The following is a 22464-nucleotide window of genomic DNA, read 5'->3' as shown; positions in this document are numbered from 1 at the left end:
GATTGGTTCCTATGCTTTTGATGGGCTCTCTAAGAATTAGTCAACTTTCAACGTATTTTACCTTTCACTGTGGACAGGTCAAGCTTTGAGAGGTCAGTAGCTGGCTCAAAATTAGAGCAAGTTCATTAAAAGAGAGTAGATACGGGGCAAAAGTGGCCAGTTAGCTCAATCGGTTAGAGCGTGGTGTTAATAACGCCAAGGTTGCGGGTTCAACCCCTGTGCTGGCCATTCCTTTGGCTTTCTGTTCACATCCAGTGACTTTTGGAAAAAGATCCGTAGGTTTTATCCATCCAATGTGTAAGATTAATTTACAAACTTGAAATAACTTGGTTAGAGTAAGAGAGTGGCCATGTTACATCGTCGTTAACCTTAAAGTATGACAGAGTAACGAATTGAAGCAAAATAGAAATATAATCTGTTGTATGGCCAGAGATTTCAGTTTCTAAGTGTTTTTTAAGAAGTTTTGGGCAACTGGAATTCGATATAACTGTAAATATTGACAGCTAAGTCTATCACTAATTGTAATGCAGGCAAAACTAATCCAAGCAACTTGAAGCAAAATAGAAATATAATCTATTGTATGGCCAGAGATTTCAGTTTCTAAGCGTTTTTTAAGAAGTTTTGGGCAACTGGAATTCGATATAACTGTAAATATTGACAGGTAAGTCTATCACTAATTGTAATGCAGGCAAAAACTAATCCAAGCAATGGCGTAATTTACTGGCTCATCACGTGACAAGTTAGAGTGGTTGGTGGCAACATATTGCTCATAATATATAAAAAGCTTGTCAATTCTCATTTAAGATTGGTTCCTATGCTTTTGATGGGCTCTCTAAGAATTAGTCAACTTTCAACGTATTTTACCTTTCACTGTGGACAGGTCAAGCTTTGAGAGGTTAGTAGCTGGCTCAAAATTAGAGCAAGTTCATTAAAAGAGATTAGATATGGAGCAAAAGTGGCCGGCTAGCTTAATCGGTTAGGGCATGGTGCTAATAACGCCAAGGTTGCGGGTTCGACCCCCGTGCTGGCCATTCCTTTGGCTTTCTGTTCACATCCAGTGACTTTTGGAAAAAGATCCGTAGGTTTTATCCATCCAATGTGTAAAATTAATTTACAAACTTGAAATAACTTGGTTAGAGTAAGAGAGTGGCCATGTTACATCGTCGTTAACCTTAAAGTATGACAGAGTAACGAATTGAAGCAAAATAGAAATATAATCTATTGTATGGCCAGAGATTTCAGTTTCTAAGCGTTTTTTAAGAAGTTTTGGGCAACTGGAATTCGATATAACTGTAAATATTGACAGCTAAGTCTATCACTAATTGTAATGCAGGCAAAACTAATCCAAGCAACTTGAAGCAAAATAGAAATATAATCTATTGTATGGCCAGAGATTTCAGTTTCTAAGCGTTTTTTAAGAAGTTTTGTGCAACTGGAATTCGATATAACTGTAAATATTGACAGCTAAGTCTATCACTAATTGTAATGCAGGCAAAACTAATCCAAGCAACTTGAAGCAAAATAGAAATATAATCTATTGTATGGCCAGAGATTTCAGTTTCTTAGCGTTTTTTAAGAAGTTTTGGGCAACTGGAATTCGATGTAACTGTAAATATTGACAGCTAAGTCTATCACTAATTGTAATGCAGGCAAAAACTAATCCAAGCAATGGCGTAATTTACTGGCTCATCACGTTACAAGTTAGAGTGGTTGGTGGCAACATATTGCTCATAATATAAAAAAAGCTTGTCAATTCTCATTTAAGATTGGTTCCTATGCTTTTGATGGGCTCTCTAAGAATTAGTCAACTTTCAACGTATTTTACCTTTCACTGTGGACAGGTCAAGCTTTGAGAGGTCAGTTGCTGGCTCAAAACTAGAGCAAGTTCATTAGAAGAGGGTAGATATAGGGCAAAAGTGGCCGGTTAGCTTAATCGGTTAGAGCGTGGTGCTAATAACGCCAAGGTTGCAGGTTCGACCCCCGTGCTGGCCATTCCTTTGGCTTTCTGTTCACATCCAGTGACTTTTGGAAAAAGATCCGTAGGTTTTATCCATCCAATGTGTAAAATTAATTTACAAACTTGAAATAACTTGGTTAGAGTAAGAGAGTGGCCATGTTACATCGTCGTTAACCTTAAAGTATGACAGAGTAACGAATTGAAGCAAAATAGAAATATAATCTATTGTATGGCCAGAGATTTCAGTTTCTAAGCGTTTTTTAAGAAGTTTTGGGCAACTGGAATTCGATATAACTGTAAATATTGACAGCTAAGTCTATCACTAATTGTAATGCAGGCAAAAACTAATCCAAGCAATGGCGTAATTTACTGGCTCATCACGTGACAAGTTAGAGTGGTTGGTGGCAACATATTGCTCATAATATAAAAAAAGCTTGTCAATTCTCATTTAAGATTGGTTCCTATGCTTTTGATGGGCTCTCTAAGAATTAGTCAACTTTCAACGTATTTTACCTTTCACTGTGGACAGGTCAAGCTTTGAGAGGTTAGTAGCTGGCTCAAAATTAGAGCAAGTTCATTAAAAGAGAGTAGATATGGGGCAAAAGTGGCCGGTTAGCTTAATCGGTTAGAGCATGGTGCTAATAACGCCAAGGTTGCGGGTTCGACCCACGTGCTGGCCATTCCTTTGGCTTTCTGTTCACATCCAGTGACTTTTCGAAAAAGATCCGTAAATTTTATTCATCCAATGTGTAAAATTAATTTACAAACTTGAAATAACTTGGTTAGAGTAAGAGAGTGGCCATGTTACATCGTCGTTAACCTTAAAGTATGACAGAGTAACGAATTGAAGCAAAATAGAAATATAATCTATTGTATGGCCAGAGATTTCAGTTTCTAAGCGTTTTTTAAGAAGTTTTGGGCAACTGGAATTCGATATAACTGTAAATATTGACAGCTAAGTCTTTCACTAATTGTAACGCAGGCAAAACTAATCCAAGCGACTTTAAGCAAAATAGAAATATAATCTATTTTATGGCCAGAGATTTCAGTTTCTAAGCGTTTTTTAAGAAGTTTTGGGCAACTGGAATTCGATATAACTGTAAATATTGACAGCTAAGTCTATCACTAATTGTAATGCAGGCAAAACTAATCCAAGCAACTTGAAGCAAAATAGAAATATAATCTATTGTATGGCCAGAGATTTCAGTTTCTTAGCGTTTTTTAAGAAGTTTTGGGCAACTGGAATTCGATGTAACTGTAAATATTGACAGCTAAGTCTATCACTAATTGTAATGCAGGCAAAAACTAATCCAAGCAATGGCGTAATTTACTTGCTCATCACGTGACAAGTTAGAGTGGTTGGTGGCAACATATTGCTGGTAATATAAAAAAAGCTTGTCAATTCTCATTTAAGATTGGTTCCTATGCTTTTGATGGGCTCTCTAAAATTAGTCAACTTTCAACGTATTTTACCTTTCACTGTGGACAGGTCAAGCTTTGAGAGGTCAGTAGCTGGCTCAAAATTAGAGCAAGTTCATTAAAAGAGAGTAGATATGGGGCAAAAGTGGCCGGTTAGCTCAATCGGTTAGAGCGTGGTGCTAATAACGCCAAGGTTGCGGGTTCCACCCCCGTGCTGGCCATTCCTTTGGCTTTCTGTTCACATCCAGTGACTTTTGGAAAAAGATCCGTAGGTTTTATCCATCCAATGTGTAAAATTAATTTACAAACTTGAAATAACTTGGTTAGAGTAAGAGAGTGGCCATGTTACATCGTCGTTAACCTTAAAGTATGACAGAGTAACGAATTGAAGCAAAATAGAAATATAATCTGTTGTATGGCCAGAGATTTCAGTTTCTAAGTGTTTTTTAAGAAGTTTTGGGCAACTGGAATTCGATATAACTGTAAATATTGACAGCTAAGTCTATCACTAATTGTAATGCAGGCAAAACTAATCCAAGCAACTTGAAGCAAAATAGAAATATAATCTATTGTATGGCCAGAGATTTCAGTTTCTAAGCGTTTTTTAAGAAGTTTTGGGCAACTGGAATTCGATATAACTGTAAATATTGACAGCTAAGTCTATCACTAATTGTAATGCAGGCAAAAACTAATCCAAGCAATGGCGTAATTTACTGGCTCATCACGTGACAAGTTAGAGTGGTTGGTGGCAACATATTGCTCATAATATAAAAAAAGCTTGTCAATTCTCATTTAAGATTGGTTCCTATGCTTTTGATGGGCTCTCTAAGAATTAGTCAACTTTCAACGTATTTTACCTTTCACTGTGGACAGGTCAAGCTTTGAGAGGTTAGTAGCTGGCTCAAAATTAGAGCAAGTTCATTAAAAGAGAGTAGATATGGGGCAAAAGTGGCCGGTTAGCTTAATCGGTTAGAGCATGGTGCTAATAACGCCAAGGTTGCGGGTTCGACCCACGTGCTGGCCATTCCTTTGGCTTTCTGTTCACATCCAGTGACTTTTCGAAAAAGATCCGTAAATTTTATTCATCCAATGTGTAAAATTAATTTACAAACTTGAAATAACTTGGTTAGAGTAAGAGAGTGGCCATGTTACATCGTCGTTAACCTTAAAGTATGACAGAGTAACGAATTGAAGCAAAATAGAAATATAATCTATTGTATGGCCAGAGATTTCAGTTTCTAAGCGTTTTTTAAGAAGTTTTGTGCAACTGGAATTCGATATAACTGTAAATATTGACAGCTAAGTCTATCACTAATTGTAATGCAGGCAAAACTAATCCAAGCAACTTGAAGCAAAATAGAAATATAATCTATTGTATGGCCAGAGATTTCAGTTTCTTAGCGTTTTTTAAGAAGTTTTGGGCAACTGGAATTCGATGTAACTGTAAATATTGACAGCTAAGTCTATCACTAATTGTAATGAAGGCAAAAACTAATCCAAGCAATGGCGTAATTTACTGGCTCATCACGTGACAAGTTAGAGTGGTTGGTGGCAACATATTGCTCATAATATAAAAAAAGCTTGTCAATTCTCATTTAAGATTGGTTCCTATGCTTTTGATGGGCTCTCTAAGAATTAGTCAACTTTCAACGTATTTTACCTTTCACTGTGGACAGGTCAAGCTTTGAGAGGTCAGTTGCTGGCTCAAAATTAGAGCAAGTTCATTAGAAGAGGGTAGATATAGGGCAAAAGTGGCCGGTTAGCTTAATCGGTTAGAGCGTGGTGCTAATAACGCCAAGCTTGCGGGTTCGACCCCCGTGCTGGCCATTCCTTTGGCTTTCTGTTCACATCCAGTGACTTTTGGAAAAAGATCCGTAGGTTTTATCCATCCAATGTGTAAAATTAATTTACAAACTTGAAATAACTTGGTTAGAGTAAGAGAGTGGCCATGTTACATCGTCGTTAACCTTAAAGTATGACAGAGTAACGAATTGAAGCAAAATAGAAATATAATCTATTGTATGGCCAGAGATTTCAGTTTCTAAGCGTTTTTTAAGAAGTTTTGGGCAACTGGAATTCGATATAACTGTAAATATTGACAGTTAAGTCTATCACTAATTGTAATGCAGGCAAAAACTAATCCAAGCAATGGCGTAATTTACTTGCTCATCACGTGACAAGTTAGAGTGGTTGGTGGCAACATATTGCTGGTAATATAAAAAAAGCTTGTCAATTCTCATTTAAGATTGGTTCCTATGCTTTTGATGGGCTCTCTAAAATTAGTCAACTTTCAACGTATTTTACCTTTCACTGTGGACAGGTCAAGCTTTGAGAGGTCAGTAGCTGGCTCAAAATTAGAGCAAGTTCATTAAAAGAGAGTAGATATGGGGCAAAAGTGGCCGGTTAGCTCAATCGGTTAGAGCGTGGTGCTAATAACGCCAAGGTTGTGGGTTCGACCCCCGTGCTGGCCATTCCTTTGGCTTTCTGTTCAAATCCAGTGACTTTTGGAAAAAGATCCGTAGGTTTTATCCATCCAATGTGTAAAATTAATTTACAAACTTGAAATAACTTGGTTAGAGTAAGAGAGTGGCCATGTTACATCGTCGTTAACCTTAAAGTATGACAGAGTAACGAATTGAAGCAAAATAGAAATATAATCTGTTGTATGGCCAGAGATTTTAGTTTCTAAGTGTTTTTTAAGAAGTTTTGGGCAACTGGAATTCGATAGAACTGTAAATATTGACAGCTAAGTCTATCACTAATTGTAATGCAGGCAAAACTAATCCAAGCAACTTGAAGCAAAATAGAAATATAATCTATTGTAAGGCCAGAGATTTCAGTTTCTAAGCGTTTTTTAAGAAGTTTTGGGCAACTGGAATTCGATATAACTGTAAATATTGACAGCTAAGTCTATCACTAATTGTAATGCAGGCAAAAACTAATCCAAGCTATGGCGTAATTTACTGGCTCATCACGTGACAAGTTAGACTGGTTGGTGGCAACATATTGCTCATAATATAAAAAAAGCTTGTCAATTCTCATTTAAGATTGGTTCCTATGCTTTTGATGGGCTCTCTAAGAATTAGTCAACTTTCAACGTATTTTACCTTTCACTGTGGACAGGTCAAGCTTTGAGAGGTCAGTAGCTGGCTCAAAATTAGAGCAAGTTCATTAAAAGAGAGTAGATATGGGGAAAAAGTGGCCAGTTAGCCTAATTGGTTAGAGCATGGTGCTAATAACGCCATGGTTGCGGGTTCGACCCCCGTGCTGGCCATTCCTTTGGCTTTCTGTTCACATCCAGTGACTTTTGGAAAAAGATCCGTAAATTTTATTCATCCAATGTGTAAAATTAATTTACAAACTTGAAATAACTTGGTTAGAGTAAGAGAGTGGCCATGTTACATCGTCGTTAACCTTAAAGTATGACAGAGTAACGAATTGAAGCAAAATAGAAATATAATCTATTGTATGGCCAGAGATTTCAGTTTCTAAGCGTTTTTTAAGAAGTTTTGGGCAACTGGAATTCGATATAACTGTAAATATTGACAGCTAAGTCTATCACTAATTGTAATGCAGGCAAAACTAATCCAAGCAACTTGAAGCAAAATAGAAATATAATCTATTGTATGGCCAGAGATTTCAGTTTCTAAGCGTTTTTTAAGAAGTTTTGGGCAACTGGAATTCGATATAACTGTAAATATTGACAGCTAAGTTTATCACTAATTGTAATGCAGGCAAAAACTAATCCAAGCAATGGCGTAATTTACTGGCTCATCACGTGACAATTAAGAGTGGTTGGTGGCAACATATTGCTCATAGTATAAAAAAAGCTTGTCAATTCTCATTTAAGATTGGTTCCTATGCTTTTGATGGGCTCTCAAAGAATTAGTCAACTTTCAACGTATTTTACCTTTCACTGTTTACAGATCAAGCTTTGAGAGGTCAGTAGCTGGCTCAAAATTAGAGCAAGTTCATTAGAAGAGCGTATATATAGGGCAAAAGTGGCCGGTTAGCTTAATCGGTTAGAGCGTGGTGCTAATAACGCCAAGGTTGCGGGTTCGACCCCCGTGCTGGCCATTCCTTTGGCTTTCTGTTCACATCCAGTGACTTTTGGAAAAAGATCCGTAGGTTTTATCCATCCAATGTGTAAAATTAATTTACAAACTTGAAATAACTTGGTTAGAGTAAGAGAGTGGCCATGTTACATCGTCGTTAACCTTAAAGTATGACAGAGTAACGAATTGAAGCAAAATAGAAATATAATCTGTTGTATGGCCAGAGATTTCAGTTTCTAAGTGTTTTTTAAGAAGTTTTGGGCAACTGGAATTCGATATAACTGTAAATATTGACAGCTAAGTCTATCACTAATTGTAATGCAGGCAAAACTAATCCAAGCAACTTGAAGCAAAATAGAAATATAATCTATTGTATGGCCAGAGATTTCAGTTTCTAAGCGTTTTTTAAGAAGTTTTGGGCAACTGGAATTCGATATAACTGTAAATATTGACAGCTAAGTCTATCACTAATTGTAATGCAGGCAAAAACTAATCCAAGCAATGGCGTAATTTACTGGCTCATCACGTGACAAGTTAGAGTGGTTGGTGGCAACATATTGCTCATAATATAAAAAAAGCTTGTCAATTCTCATTTAAGATTGGTTCCTATGCTTTTGATGGGCTCTCTAAGAATTAGTCAACTTTCAACGTATTTTACCTTTCACTGTGGACAGGTCAAGCTTTGAGAGGTCAGTAAGTGGCTCAAAATTAGAGCAAGTTCATTAAAAGAGAGTAGATATGGGGCAAAAGTGGCCGGTTAGCTTAATCGGTTAGAGCATGGTGCTAATAACGCCAAGGTTGCGGGTTCGACCCCCGTGCTGGCCATTCCTTTGGCTTTCTGTTCACATCCAGTGACTTTTCGAAAAAGATCCGTAAATTTTATTCATCCAATGTGTAAAATTAATTTACAAACTTGAAATAACTTGGTTAGAGTAAGAGAGTGGCCATGTTACATCGTCGTTAACCTTAAAGTATGACAGAGTAACGAATTGAAGCAAAATAGAAATATAATCTATTGTATGGCCAGAGATTTCAGTTTCTAAGCGTTTTTTAAGAAGTTTTGGGCAACTGGAATTCGATATAACTGTAAATATTGACAGCTAAGTCTTTCACTAATTGTAACGCAGGCAAAACTAATCCAAGCGACTTTAAGCAAAATAGAAATATAATCTATTTTATGGCCAGAGATTTCAGTTTCTAAGCGTTTTTTAAGAAGTTTTGTGCAACTGGAATTCGATATAACTGTAAATATTGACAGCTAAGTCTATCACTAATTGTAATGCAGGCAAAACTAATCCAAGCAACTTGAAGCAAAATAGAAATATAATCTATTGTATGGCCAGAGATTTCAGTTTCTTAGCGTTTTTTAAGAAGTTTTGGGCAACTGGAATTCGATGTAACTGTAAATATTGACAGCTAAGTCTATCACTAATTGTAATGCAGGCAAAAACTAATCCAAGCAATGGCGTAATTTACTGGCTCATCACGTGACAAGTTAGAGTGGTTGGTGGCAACATATTGCTCATAATATAAAAAAAGCTTGTCAATTCTCATTTAAGATTGGTTCCTATGCTTTTGATGGGCTCTCTAAGAATTAGTCAACTTTCAACGTATTTTACCTTTCACTGTGGACAGGTCAAGCTTTGAGAGGTCAGTTGCTGGCTCAAAATTAGAGCAAGTTCATTAGAAGAGGGTAGATATAGGGCAAAAGTGGCCGGTTAGCTTAATCGGTTAGAGCATGGTGCTAATAACGCCAAGGTTGCGGGTTCGACCCCCGTGCTGGCCATTCCTTTGGCTTTCTGTTCACATCCAGTGACTTTTGGAAAAAGATCCGTAGGTTTTATCCATCCAATGTGTAAAATATTTACAAACTTGAAATAACTTGGTTAGAGTAAGAGAGTGGCCATGTTACATCGTCGTTAACCTTAAAGTATGACAGAGTAACGAATTGAAGCAAAATAGAAATATAATCTATTGTATGGCCAGAGATTTCAGTTTCTAAGCGTTTTTTAAGAAGTTTTGGGCAACTGGAATTCGATATAACTGTAAATATTGACAGTTAAGTCTATCACTAATTGTAATGCAGGCAAAAACTAATCCAAGCAATGGCGTAATTTACTGGCTCATCACGTGACAAGTTAGAGTGGTTGGTGGCAACATATTGCTGGTAATATAAAAAAAGCTTGTCAATTCTCATTTAAGATTGGTTCCTATGCTTTTGATGGGCTCTCTAAAATTAGTCAACTTTCAACGTATTTTACCTTTCACTGTGGACAGGTCAAGCTTTGAGAGGTCAGTAGCTGGCTCAAAATTAGAGCAAGTTCATTAAAAGAGAGTAGATATGGGGCAAAAGTGGCCGGTTAGCTCAATCGGTTAGAGCGTGGTGCTAATAACGCCAAGGTTGCGGGTTCGACCCCCGTGCTGGCCATTCCTTTGGCTTTCTGTTCACATCCAGTGACTTTTGGAAAAAGATCCGTAGGTTTTATCCATCCAATGTGTAAAATTAATTTACAAACTTGAAATAACTTGGTAAGAGTAAGAGAGTGGCCATGTTACATCGTCGTTAACCTTAAAGTATGACAGAGTAACGAATTGAAGCAAAATAGAAATATAATCTGTTGTATGGCCAGAGATTTTAGTTTCTAAGTGTTTTTTAAGAAGTTTTGGGCAATTGGAATTCGATATAACTGTAAATATTGACAGCTAAGTCTATCACTAATTGTAATGCAGGCAAAACTAATCCAAGCAACTTGAAGCAAAATAGAAATATAATCTATTGTATGGCCAGAGATTTCAGTTTCTAAGCGTTTTTTAAGAAGTTTTGGGCAACTGGAATTCGATATAACTGTAAATATTGACAGCTAAGTCTATCACTAATTGTAATGCAGGCAAAAACTAATCCAAGCAATGGCGTAATTTACTGGCTCATCACGTGACAAGTTAGACTGGTTGGTGGCAACATATTGCTCATAATATAAATAAAGCTTGTCAATTCTCATTTAAGATTGGTTCCTATGCTTTTGATGGGCTCTCTAAGAATTAGTCAACTTTCAACGTATTTTACCTTTCACTGTGGACAGGTCAAGCTTTGAGAGGTCAGTAGCTGGCTCAAAATTAGAGCAAGTTCATTAAAAGAGAGTAGATATGGGGCAAAAGTGGCCGGTTAGCTTAATCGGTTGGAGCATGGTGCTAATAACGCCAAGGTTGCGGGTTCGACCCCCGTGCTGGCCATTCCTTTGGCTTTCTGTTCACATCAAGTGACTTTTGGAAAAAGATCCGTAAATTTTGTTCATCCAATGTGTAAAATTAATTTAAAAACTTGAAATAACTTGGTTAGAGTAAGAGAGTGGCCATGTTACATCGTCGTTAACCTTAAAGTATGACAGAGTAATGAATTGAAGCAAAATAGAAATATAATCTATTGTATGGCCAGAGATTTCAGTTTCTTAGCGTTTTTTAAGACGTTTTGGGCAACTGGAATTCGATATAACTGTAAATATTGACAGCTAAGTCTATCACTAATTGTAATGCAGGCAAAAACTAATCCAAGCAATGGCGTAATTTACTGGCTCATCACGTGACAAGTTAGAGTGGTTGGTAGCAACATATTGCTCATAATATAAAAAAAGCTTGTCAATTCTCATTTAAGATTGGTTCCTATGCTTTTGATGGGCTCTCTAAGAATTAGTCAACTTTCAACGTATTTTACCTTTCACTGTGGACAGATCAAGCTTTGAGAGGTCAGTAGCTGGCTCAAAATTAGAGCAAGTTCATTAAAAGAGAGTAGATATGGGGAAAAAGTGGCCGGTTAGCTCAATCGGTTAGAGCGTGGTGCTAATAACGCCAAGGTTGCGGGTTCGACCCCCATGCTGGCCATTCCTTTGGCTTTCTGTTCACATCCAGTGACTTTTGGAAAAAGATCCGTAGGTTTTATCCATCCAATGTGTAAAATTAATTTACAAACTTGAAATAACTTGGTTAGAGTAAGAGAGTGGCCATGTTACATCGTCGTTAACCTTAAAGTATGACAGAGTAACGAATTGAAGCAAAATAGAAATATAATCTATTGTATGGCCAGAGATTTCAGTTTCTTAGCGTTTTTTAAGAAGTTTTGGGCAACTGGAATTCGATATAACTGTAAATATTGACAGCTAAGTCTATCACTAATTGTAATGCAGGCAAAAACTAATCCAAGCATTGGCGTAATTTACTGGCTCATCACGTGACAAGTTAGAGTGGTTGGTGGCAACATATTGCTCATAATATAAAAAAGGCTTGTCAATTCTCATTTAAGAATGGTTCCTATGCTTTTGATGGGCTCTCTAAGAATTAGTCAACTTTCAACGTATTTTACCTTTCACTGTGGACAGATCAAGCTTTGAGAGGTCAGTAGCTGGCTCAAAATTAGAGCAAGTTCATTAAAAGAGAGTAGATATGGGGCAAAAGTGGCCGGTTAGCTCAATCGGTTAGAGCGTGGTGCTAATAACGCCAAGGTTGCGGGTTCGACCCCCGTGCTGGCCATTCCTTTGGCTTTCTGTTCACATCCAGTGACTTTTGGAAAAAGATCCGTAGGTTTTATCCATCCAATGTGTAAAATTAATTTACAAACTTGAAATACCTTGGTTAGAGTAAGAGAGTGGCCATGTTACATCGTCGTTAACCTTAAAGTATGACAGAGGAACGAATTGAAGCAAAATAGAAATATAATCTATTGTATGGCCAGAGATTTCAGTTTCTTAGCGTTTTTTAAGAAGTTTTGGGCAACTGGAATTCGATATAACTGTAAATATTGACAGCTAAGTCTATCTCTAATTGTAATGCAGGCAAAAACTAATCCAAGCAATGGCGTAATTTACTGGCTCATCACGTGACAAGTTAGAGTGGTTGGTGGCAACATATTGCTCATAATATAAAAAAAGCTTGTCAATTCTCATTTAAGATTGGTTCCTATGCTTTTGATGGGCTCTCTAAGAATTAGTCAACTTTCAACGTATTTTACCTTTCACTGTGGACAGGTCAAGCTTTGAGAGGTCAGTAGCTGGCTCAAAATTAGAGCAAGTTCATTAAAAGAGAGTAGATATGGGGCAAAAGTGGCCGGTTAGCTTAATCGGTTAGAGCGTGGTGCTAATAACGCCAAGGTTGCGGGTTCGACCCCCGTGCTGGCCATTCCTTTGGCTTTCTGTTCACATCCAGTGACTTTTGGAAAAAGATCCGTAGGTTTTATCCATCCAATGTGTAAAATTAATTTACAAACTTGAAATAACTTGGTTAGAGTAAGAGAGTGGCCATGTTACATCGTCGTTAACCTTAAAGTATGACAGAGTAACGAATTGAAGCAAAATAGAAATATAATCTATTGTATGGCCAGAGATTTCAGTTTCTTAGCGTTTTTTAAGAAGTTTTGGGCAACTGGAATTCGATATAACTGTAAATATTGACAGCTAAGTCTATCACTAATTGTAATGCAGGCAAAAACTAATCCAAGCAATGGCGTAATTTACTGGCTCATCACGTGACAAGTTAGAGTGGTTGGTGGCAACATATTGCTCATAATATAAAAAAAGCTTGTCAATTCTCATTTAAGATTGGTTCCTATGCTTTTGATGGGCTCTCTAAGAATTAGTCAACTTTCAACGTATTTTACCTTTCACTGTGGACAGGTCAAGCTTTGAGAGGTCAGTAGCTGGCTCAAAATTAGAGCAAGTTCATTAAAAGAGAGTAGATATGGGGCAGAAGTGGCCGGTTAGCTTAATCGGTTAGAGCGTGGTGCTAATAACGCCAAGGTTGCGGGTTCGACCCCCGTGCTGGCCATTCCTTTGGCTTTCTGTTCACATCCAGTGACTATTGGAAAAAGATCCGTAGGTTTTATCCATCCAATGTGTAAAATTAATTTACAAACTTGAAATAACTTGGTTAGAGTAAGAGAGTGGCCATGTTACATCGTCGTTAACCTTAAAGTATGACAGAGTAACGAATTGAAGCAAAATAGAAATATAATCTATTGTATGGCCAGAGATTTCAGTTTCTAAGCGTTTTTTAAGAAATTTTGGGCAACTGGAATTCGATATAACTGTAAATATTGACAGCTAAGTCTATCACTAATTGTAATACAGGCAAAAGTTAATCCAAGCAATGGCGTAATATCCTGGCTCATCACGTGACAAGTTAGAGTGGTTGGTGGCAACATATTGCTCATAATATAAAAAAAGCTTGTCAATTCTCATTTAAGATTGGTTCCTATGCTTTTAATGGGCTCTCTAAGAATTAGTCAACTTTCAACGTATTTTACCTTTCACTGTGGACAGGTCAAGCTTTGAGAGGTCAGTAGCTGGCTCAAAATTAGATCAAGTTCATTAAAAGAGAGTAGATATGGGGCAAAAGTGGCCGGTTAGCTCAATCTTTTAGAGCGTGGTGCTAATAACGCCAAGGTTGCGGGTTCGACCCCCATGCTGGCCATTCCTTTAGCTTTCTGTTCACATCCAGTGACTTTTGGAAAAAGATCCGTAGGTTTTATCCATCCAATGTGTAAAATTAATTTACAAACTTGAAATAACTTGGTTAGAGTAAGAGAGTGGCCATGTTACATCGTTGTTAACCTTAAAGTATGACAGAGTAACGAATTGAAGCAAAATAAAAATATAATCTATTGTATGGCCAGAGATTTCAGTTTCTTAGCGTTTTTTAAGAAGTTTTGGGCAACTGGAATTCGATATAACTGTAAATATTGACAGCTAAGTCTATCACTAATTGTAATGCAGGCAAAAACTAATCCAAGCAATGGCGTAATTTACTGGCTCATCACGTGACAAGTTAGAGTGGTTGGTGGCAACATACTGCTCATAATATAAAAAAGGCTTGTCAATTCTAATTTAAGATTTGTTCCTATGCTTTTGATGGGCTCTCTAAGAATTAGTCAACTTTCAACGTATTTTACCTTTCACTGTGGACAGATCAAGCTTTGAGAGGTCAGTAGCTGGCTCAAAATTAGAGCAAGTTCATTAAAAGAGAGTAGATATGGGGCAAAAGTGGCCGGCTAGCTCAATCGGTTAGAGCATGGTGCTAATAACACCAAGGTTGCGGGTTCGACCCCCGTGCTGGCCATTCCTTTGGCTTTCTGTTCACATCCAGTGACTTTTGGAAAAAGATCCGTAGGTTTTATCCATCCAATGTGTAAAATTAATTTACAAACATGAAATAACTTGGTTAGAGTAAGAGAGTGGCCATGTTACATCGTCGTTAACCTTAAAGTATGACAGAGTAACGAATTGAAGCAAAATAGAAATATAATCTATTGTATGGCCAGAGATTTCAGTTTCTAAGTGTTTTTTAAGAAGTTTTGGGCAACTGGAATTCGATATAACTGTTAATATTGACAGCTAAGTCTATCACTAATTGTAATGCAGGCAAAACTAATCCAAGCAACTTGAAGCAAAATAGAAATATAATCTATTGTATGGCCAGAGATTTCAGTTTCTAAGCATTTTTTAAGAAGTTTTGGGCAACTGGAATTCGATATAACTGTAAATATTGACAGCTAAGTCTATCACTAATTGTAATGCAGGCAAAAACTAATCCAAGCAATGGCGTAATTTACTGGCTCATCACGTGACAAGTTAGAGTGGTTGGTGGCAACATATTGCTCATAATATAAAAAAAGCTTGTCAATTCTCATTTAAGATTGGTTCCTATGCTTTTGATGGGCTCTCTAAGAATTAGTCAACTTTCAACGTATTTTACCTTTCACTGTGGACAGGTCAAGCTTTGAGAGGTCAGTAGCTGGCTCAAAATTAGATCAAGTTCATTAAAAGAGAGTAGATATGGGGCAAAAAAGTGGCCGGTTAGCTCAATCGGTTAGAGCGTGGTGCTAAAAACGCCAAGGTTGCGGGCTCGACCCCCGTGCTGGCCATTCCTTTGGCTTTCTGTTCACATCCAGTGACTTTTGGAAAAAGATCCGTAGGTTTTATCCATCCAATGTGTAAAATTAATTTACAAACTTGAAATAACTTGGTTAGAGTAAGAGAGTGGCCATGTTACATCGTCATTAACCTTAAAGTATGACAGAGTAACGAATTGAAGCAAAATAGAAATATAATCTATTGTATGGCCAGAGATTTCAGTTTCTTAGCGTTTTTTAAGAAGTTTTGGGCAACTGGAATTCGATATAACTGTAAATATTGACAGCTAAGTCTATCACTAATTGTAATGCAGGCAAAAACTAATCCAAGCAATGGCGTAATTTACTGGCTCATCACGTGACAAGTTAGAGTGGTTGGTGGAAACATATTGCTCATAATATAAAAAAGGCTTGTCAATTCTCATTTAAGATTGGTTCCTATGCTTTTGATGGGCTCTCTAAGAATTAGTCAACTTTCAACGTATTTTACCTTTCACTGTGGACAGATCAAGCTTTGAGAGGTCAGTAGCTGGCTCAAAATTAGAGCAAGTTCATTAAAAGAGAGTAGATATGGAGCAAAAGTGGCCAGTTAGCTCAATCGGTTAGAGCGTGGTGCTAATAACGCCAAGGTTGCGGGTTCGACCCCCGTGCTGGCCATTCCTTTGGCTTTCTGTTCACATCCAGTGACTTTTGGAAAAAGATCCGTAGGTGTTATCCATCCAATGTGTAAAATTAATTTACAAACTTGAAATAACTTGGTTAGAGTAAGAGAGTGGCCATGTTACATCGTCGTTAACCTAAAAGTATGACAGAGTAACGAATTGAAGCAAAATAGAAATATAATCTATTGTATGGCCAGAGATTTCAGTTTCTAAGTGTTTTTTAAGAAGTTTTGGTCAACTGGAATTCGATATAACTGTTAATATTGACAGCTAAGTCTATCACTAATTGTAATGCAGGCAAAACTAATCCAAGCAACTTGAAGCAAAATAGAAATAAAATCTATTGTATGGCCAGAGATTTCAGTTTCTAAGTGTTTTTTAAGAAGTTTTGGTCAACTGGAATTCGATATAACTGTAAATATTGACAGCTAAGTCTATCACTAATTGTAATGCAGGCAAAAACTAATCCAAGCAATGGCGTAATTTACTGGCTCATCACGTGGCAAGTTAGAGTGGTTGGTGGCAACATATTGCTCATAATATAAAAAAACTTGTCAATTCTCATTTAAGATTGGTTCCTATGCTTTTGATGGTCTCTCTAAGAATTAGTCAACTTTCAACATATTTTACCTTTCACTGTGGATAGATCAAGCTTTGAGAGGTCAGTAGCTGGCTCAAAATTAGAGCAAGTTTAATAAAAGAGAGTAGATATGGGGCAAAAGTGGCCGGTTAGCTCAATCGGTTAGAGCGTGGTGCTAATAAAGCCAAGGTTGCAGGTTCGACCCCCGTGCTGGCCATTCCTTCAGCTTTCTGTTTACATCCAGTGACTTTTGGAAAAAGATCCGTAGGTTTTATTCATCCAATGTGTAAAATTAATTTAGAAACTTGAAATAACTTGGTTAGAGTAAGAGAGTGGCCATGTTACATCGTCGTTAACCTTAAAGTATGACAGAGTAACGAATTGAAGCAAAATAGAAATATAATCTATTGTATGGCCAGAGATTTCAGTTTCTAAGCGTTTTTTAAGAAGTTTTGGGCAACTGGAATTTGATATAACTGTAAATATTGACAGCTAAGTCTATCACTAATTGTAATGCAGGCAAAAACTAATCCAAGCAATGGCGTAATTTACTGGCTCATCACGTGACAAGTTAGAGTGGTTGGAGGCAACATATTGCTCATAATGTAAAAAAAGCTTGTCAATTCTCATTTAAGATTGGTTCCTATGCTTTTGATGGGCTCTCTAAGAATTAGTCAACTTTCAACGTATTTTACCTTTCACTGTGGACAGATCAAGCTTTGAGAGGTCAGTAGCTGGCTCAAAATTAGAGCAAGTTCATTAAAGGAGAGTAGATATGGAGCAAAAGTGGCCGGTTAGCTCAATCGGTTAGAGCGTGGTGCTAATAACACCAAGGTTGCGGGTTCGACCCCCGTGCTGGCCATTCCTTTGGCTTTCTGTTCACATCCAGTGACTTTTGGAAAAAGATCCGTAGGTGTTATCCATCCAATGTGTAAAATTAATTTACAAACTTGAAATAACTTGGTTAGAGTAAGAGAGTGGCCATGTTACATCAACGTTAACCTTAAAGTATGACAGAGTAACGAATTGAGGCAAAATAGAAATATAATCTATTGTATGGCCAGAGATTTCAGTTTCTAAGCATTTTTTAAGAAGTTTTGGGCAACTGGAATTCGATATAACTGTAAATATTGACAGCTAAGTCTATCACTAATTGTAATGCAGGCAAAACTAATCCAAGCGACTTGAAGCAAAATAGAAAAATAATCTATTTTATGGCCAGAGATTTCAGTTTCTAAGCGTTTTTTAAGACGTTTTGGGCAACTGGAATTCGATATAACTGTAAATATTGACAGCTAAGTCTATCACTAATTGTAATGCAGGCAAAAACTAATCCAAGCAATGGCGTAATTTACTGGCTCATCACGTGACAAGTTAGAGTGGTTGGTGGCAACATATTGCTCATAATATAAAAAAAGCTTGTCAATTCTCATTTAAGGTTGGTTCCTATGCTTTTGATTAGCTCTCTAAGAATTAGTCAACTTTCAACGTATTTTACCTTTCACTGTGGACAGATCAAGCTTTGAGAGGTCAGTAGCTGGCTCAAAATTAGAGCAAGTTCATTAAAAGAGAGTAGATACGTGACAAACGTGGCCGGTTAGCTCAATCGGTTAGAGCGTGGTGCTAATAACACCAAGGTTGCGGGTTCGACCCCCGTGCTGGCCATTCTTTTGGCTTTCTGTTCACATCCAGTGACTTTTGGAAAAAGATCCGTAGGTTTTATCCATCCAATGTGTAAAATTAATTTACAAACTTGAAATAACTTGGTTAGAGTAAGAGAGTGGCCATGTTACATCGTCGTTAACCTTAAAGTATGACAGAGTAACGAATTGAAGCAAAATAGAAATATAATCTATTGTATGGCCAGAGATTTCAGTTTCTAAGCGTTTTTTAAGAAGTTTTGGGCAACTGGAATTCGATATAACTGTAAATATTGACAGCTAAGTCTATCACTAATTGTAATGCAGGCAAAAACTAATCCAAGCAATGGCGTAATTTACTGGCTCATCACGTGACAAGTTAGAGTGGTTGGTGGCAACATATTGCTCATAATGTAAAAAAGCTTGTCAATTCTCATTTAAGATTGGTTCCTATGCTTTTGATGGGCTCTCTAAGAATTAGTCAACTTTAAACGTATTTTACCTTTCACTGTGGACAGATCAAGCTTTGAGAGGTCAGTAGCTGGCTCAAAATTGGAGCAAGTTCATTAAAAGAGAGTAGATATGGGGCATAAGTGGCCGGTTAGCTCAATCGGTTAGAGCGTGGTGCTAATAACGCCAAGGTTGCGTGTTCAACGCCAAGGTTGCGGGTTCGACCCCCGTGCTGGCCATTTATTTGGCTTTCTGTTCACATCCAGTGACTTTTGGAAAAAGATCCGTAGGTTTTATCCATCCAATGTGTAAAATTAATTTACAAACTTTAAATAACTTGGTTAGAGTAAGAGAGTGGCCATGTTACATCGTCGTTAACCTTAAAGTATGACAGAGTAACGAATTGAAGCAAAATAGAAATATAATCTATTGTATGGCCAGAGATTTCAGTTTCTAAGCATTTTTTAAGAAGTTTTGGGCAACTGGAATTCGATATAACTGTAAATATTGACAGCTAAGTCTATCACTAATTGTAATGCAGGCAAAAACTAATTCAAGCAATGGTGTAATTTACTGGCTCATCACGTGACAAGTAGGAGTCGTTGGTGGCAAGTTGCAACATATTGCTCATAATATAAAAAAAGCTTGTCAATTCTCATTTAAGATTGGTTCCTATGCTTTTGATGGGCTCTCTAAGAATTAGTCAACTTTCAACGTATTTTACCTTTCACTGTGGACAGATCAAGCTTTGAGAGGTCAGTAGCTGGCTCAAAATTAGAGCAAGTTCATTAAAAGAGAGTAGATTTGGGGCAAAAGTGGTCGGTTAGCTCAATCGGTTAGAGCGTGGTGCTAATAACGCCAAGGTTGCGGGTTCGACCCCCTTGCTGGCCATTCCTTTGGCTTTCTGTTCACATCTAGTGACTTTTGGAAAAAGATCCGTAAATTTTATCCATCCAATGTGTAAAATTAATTTACAAACTTGAAATAACTTGGTTAGAGTAAGAGAGTGGCCATGTTAACCTTAAAGTATGACAGAGTAACGAATTGAAGCAAAAAAGAAATATAATCTCTTGTATGGCCAGAGATTTCAGTTTCTAAGCGTTTTTTAAGAAGTTTTGGGCAACTGGAATTCGATATAACTGTAAATATTGACAGCTAAGTCTATCACTAATTGTAATGCAGGCAAAACTAATCCAAGCGAATTGAAGCAAAATAGAAAAATAATCTATTTTATGGCCAGAGATTTCAGTTTCTAAGTGTTTTTTAAGAAGTTTTGGGCAACTGGAATTCGATATAACTGTAAATATTGACAGCTAAGTCTATCACTAATTGCAATGCAGGCAAAACTAATCCAAGCAACTTGAAGCAAAATAGAAATATAATCTATTGTATGGCCAGAGATTTCAGTTTCTAAGCATTTTTTAAGAAGTTTTGGGCAACTGGAATTCGATATAACTGTAAATATTGACAGCTAAGTCTATCACTAATTGTAATGCAGGCAAAAACTAATCCAAGCAATGGCGTAATTTACTGGCTCATCACGTGACAAGTTGGAGTGGTTGGTGGCAACATATTGCTCATAATATAAAAAAAGCTTGTCAATTCTCATTTAAGATTGGTTCCTATGCTTTTGATGTGCTCTCTAAGAATTAGTCAACTTTCAACGTATTTTACCTTTCACTGTGGACAGATCAAGCTTTGAGAGGTCAGTAGCTGGCTCAAAATTGGAGCAAGTTCATTAAAAGAGAGTAGATATGGGGCATAAGTGGCCGGTTAGCTCAATCGGTTAGAGCGTGGTGCTAATAACGCCAAGGTTGCGTGTTCAACGCCAAGGTTGCGGGTTCGACCCCCGTGCTGGCCATTTATTTGGCTTTCTGTTCACATCCAGTGACTTTTGGAAAAAGATCCGTAGGTTTTATCCATCCAATGTGTAAAATTAATTTACAAACTTGAAATAACTTGGTTAGAGTAAGAGAGTGGCCATGTTACATCGTCGTTAACCTTAAAGTATGACAGAGTAACGAATTGAAGCAAAATAGAAATATAATCTATTGTATGGCCAGAGATTTCAGTTTCTAAGCGTTTTTTAAGAAGTGTTGGGCAACTGGAATTCGATATAACTGTAAATATTGACAGCTAAGTCTATCACTTATTGTAATGCAGGCAAAAACAAATCCAAGCAATGGCGTAATTTACTGGCTCATCACGTGACAAGTTAGAGTGGTTGGTGGCAACATATTGCTCATAATATAAAAAAACTTGTCAATTCTCATTTAAGATTGGTTCCTATGCTTTTGATGGGCTCTCTAAGAATTAGTCAACTTTCAACGTATTTTACCTTTCACTGTGGACAGATCAAGCTTTGAGAGGTCAGTAGCTGGCTCAAAATTAGAGCAAGTTCATTAAAAGAGAGTAGATATGGGGCAAAAGTCCTTCTAAAATTATGTAAAACACCGCAAGGTGACTCCAAGCGGAGTCTCTCTTTTTTTCCAAAAATTGTGCCCCACACACACCCACCCATTCAGTGGCAGCACTTGTGCCCCAGTTGTACAATTCACAGCTAGATTTGCATCAAGCACATTCAAAAATACGGCCTAATTAACCGTCCCCAGGATGACACCAGGGTAGGTAGCAAAGTCTTTCCTGATCCCAGCTCTGTTCATCTTGGCTTCTTTTAAAAACACAGCAAGCAAGGGTTACTCCAAGCGGAGTCTCCCTTTTTTTCCAAAAATTGTGCCCCACACACACCCACCCATTCAGTGGCAGCACTTGTGCCCCAGTTGTACAAGTCACAGCTAGATTTGCATCAAGCACATTCAAAAATACGGCCTAATTAACCGTCCCCAGGATGACACCAGGGTAGGTAGCAAAGTCTTTCCTGATCCCAGCTCTGTTCATCTTGGCTTCTTTTAAAAACACAGCAAGCAAGGGTTACTCCAAGCGGAGTCTCCCTTTTTTTCCAAAAATTGTGCCCCGCACACACCCACCCATTCAGTGGCAGCACTTGTGCCCTAGTTGTGCACTTCACAGCTAGATTTGCATCAAGCACATTCAAAAATACGCTATTCTTAACCGTCCCCAGGATGACACCAGGGTAGGTAGCAAAGTCTTTCCTGATCCCAGCTCTGTTCATCTTGGCTTCTTTTAAAAACACAGCAAGCAAGGGTTACTCCAAGCGGAGTCTCCCTTTTTTTCCAAAAATTGTGCCCCACACACACCCACCCATTCAGTGGCAGCACTTGTGCCCTAGTTGTGCACTTCACAGCTAGATTTGCATCAAGCACATTCAAATATACGGCCTAATTAACCGTCCCCATGATGACACCAGGGTAGGTAGCAAAGTCTTTCCTGATCCCAGCTCTGTTCATCTTGGCTTCTTTTAAAAACACAGCAAGCAAGGGTTACTCCAAGCGGAGTCTCCCTTTTTTTCCAAAAATTGTGCCCCACACACACCCACCCATTCAGTGGCAGCACTTGTGCCCCAGTTGTACAATTCACAGCTAGATTTGCATCAAGCACATTGAAAAATACGGCCTAATTAACCGTCCCCAGGATGACACCAGGGTAGGTAGCAAAGTCTTTCCTGATCCCAGCTCTGTTCATCTTGGCTTCTTTTAAAAACACAACAAGCAAGGGTTACTCCAAGCGGAGTCTCCCTTTTTTTCCAAAAATTGTGCCCCACACACACCCACCCATTCAGTGGCAGCACTTGTGCCCCAGTTGTACAATTCACAGCTAGATTTGCATCAAGCACATTCAAAAATACGGCCTAATTAACCGTCCCCAGGATGACACCAGGGTAGGTAG

General features: G+C 37.8%; 14 non-coding genes across 14 annotated transcripts; all 14 read left to right on the top strand.

The window, feature by feature from the left end:
- Positions 1 to 957: 957 nt before the first annotated feature.
- On the top strand, positions 958 to 1031 carry TRNAI-AAU (transfer RNA isoleucine (anticodon AAU)). Its single transcript has one exon. It is a non-coding gene; the product is annotated as a tRNA-Ile (tRNA).
- A 4742-nt stretch (positions 1032 to 5773) lies between these two features.
- Positions 5774 to 5847, top strand: TRNAI-AAU (transfer RNA isoleucine (anticodon AAU)). The gene has a single exon. It is a non-coding gene; the product is annotated as a tRNA-Ile (tRNA).
- Positions 5848 to 7379: 1532 nt separating this feature from the next.
- Positions 7380 to 7453, top strand: TRNAI-AAU (transfer RNA isoleucine (anticodon AAU)). Its single transcript has one exon. It is a non-coding gene; the product is annotated as a tRNA-Ile (tRNA).
- Positions 7454 to 8182: 729 nt separating this feature from the next.
- On the top strand, positions 8183 to 8256 carry TRNAI-AAU (transfer RNA isoleucine (anticodon AAU)). The gene has a single exon. It is a non-coding gene; the product is annotated as a tRNA-Ile (tRNA).
- Positions 8257 to 9143: 887 nt separating this feature from the next.
- Positions 9144 to 9217, top strand: TRNAI-AAU (transfer RNA isoleucine (anticodon AAU)). The gene has a single exon. It is a non-coding gene; the product is annotated as a tRNA-Ile (tRNA).
- A 568-nt stretch (positions 9218 to 9785) lies between these two features.
- On the top strand, positions 9786 to 9859 carry TRNAI-AAU (transfer RNA isoleucine (anticodon AAU)). The gene has a single exon. It is a non-coding gene; the product is annotated as a tRNA-Ile (tRNA).
- Positions 9860 to 11878: 2019 nt separating this feature from the next.
- On the top strand, positions 11879 to 11952 carry TRNAI-AAU (transfer RNA isoleucine (anticodon AAU)). Its single transcript has one exon. It is a non-coding gene; the product is annotated as a tRNA-Ile (tRNA).
- Positions 11953 to 12523: 571 nt separating this feature from the next.
- On the top strand, positions 12524 to 12597 carry TRNAI-AAU (transfer RNA isoleucine (anticodon AAU)). The gene has a single exon. It is a non-coding gene; the product is annotated as a tRNA-Ile (tRNA).
- Positions 12598 to 13168: 571 nt separating this feature from the next.
- Positions 13169 to 13242, top strand: TRNAI-AAU (transfer RNA isoleucine (anticodon AAU)). The gene has a single exon. It is a non-coding gene; the product is annotated as a tRNA-Ile (tRNA).
- A 1216-nt stretch (positions 13243 to 14458) lies between these two features.
- TRNAI-AAU (transfer RNA isoleucine (anticodon AAU)) lies at positions 14459 to 14532 on the top strand. Its single transcript has one exon. It is a non-coding gene; the product is annotated as a tRNA-Ile (tRNA).
- Positions 14533 to 15263: 731 nt separating this feature from the next.
- Positions 15264 to 15337, top strand: TRNAF-AAA (transfer RNA phenylalanine (anticodon AAA)). Its single transcript has one exon. It is a non-coding gene; the product is annotated as a tRNA-Phe (tRNA).
- A 571-nt stretch (positions 15338 to 15908) lies between these two features.
- Positions 15909 to 15982, top strand: TRNAI-AAU (transfer RNA isoleucine (anticodon AAU)). The gene has a single exon. It is a non-coding gene; the product is annotated as a tRNA-Ile (tRNA).
- Positions 15983 to 17355: 1373 nt separating this feature from the next.
- TRNAI-AAU (transfer RNA isoleucine (anticodon AAU)) lies at positions 17356 to 17429 on the top strand. The gene has a single exon. It is a non-coding gene; the product is annotated as a tRNA-Ile (tRNA).
- A 729-nt stretch (positions 17430 to 18158) lies between these two features.
- TRNAI-AAU (transfer RNA isoleucine (anticodon AAU)) lies at positions 18159 to 18232 on the top strand. The gene has a single exon. It is a non-coding gene; the product is annotated as a tRNA-Ile (tRNA).
- Positions 18233 to 22464: the final 4232 nt, after the last annotated feature.

This window comes from Anomaloglossus baeobatrachus, chromosome 4 (genome assembly GCF_048569485.1).
Source record: "Anomaloglossus baeobatrachus isolate aAnoBae1 chromosome 4, aAnoBae1.hap1, whole genome shotgun sequence".
Lineage (NCBI taxonomy): Eukaryota > Metazoa > Chordata > Amphibia > Anura > Aromobatidae > Anomaloglossus > Anomaloglossus baeobatrachus.
This window is presented reverse-complemented; position numbering and strand designations above follow the sequence as displayed.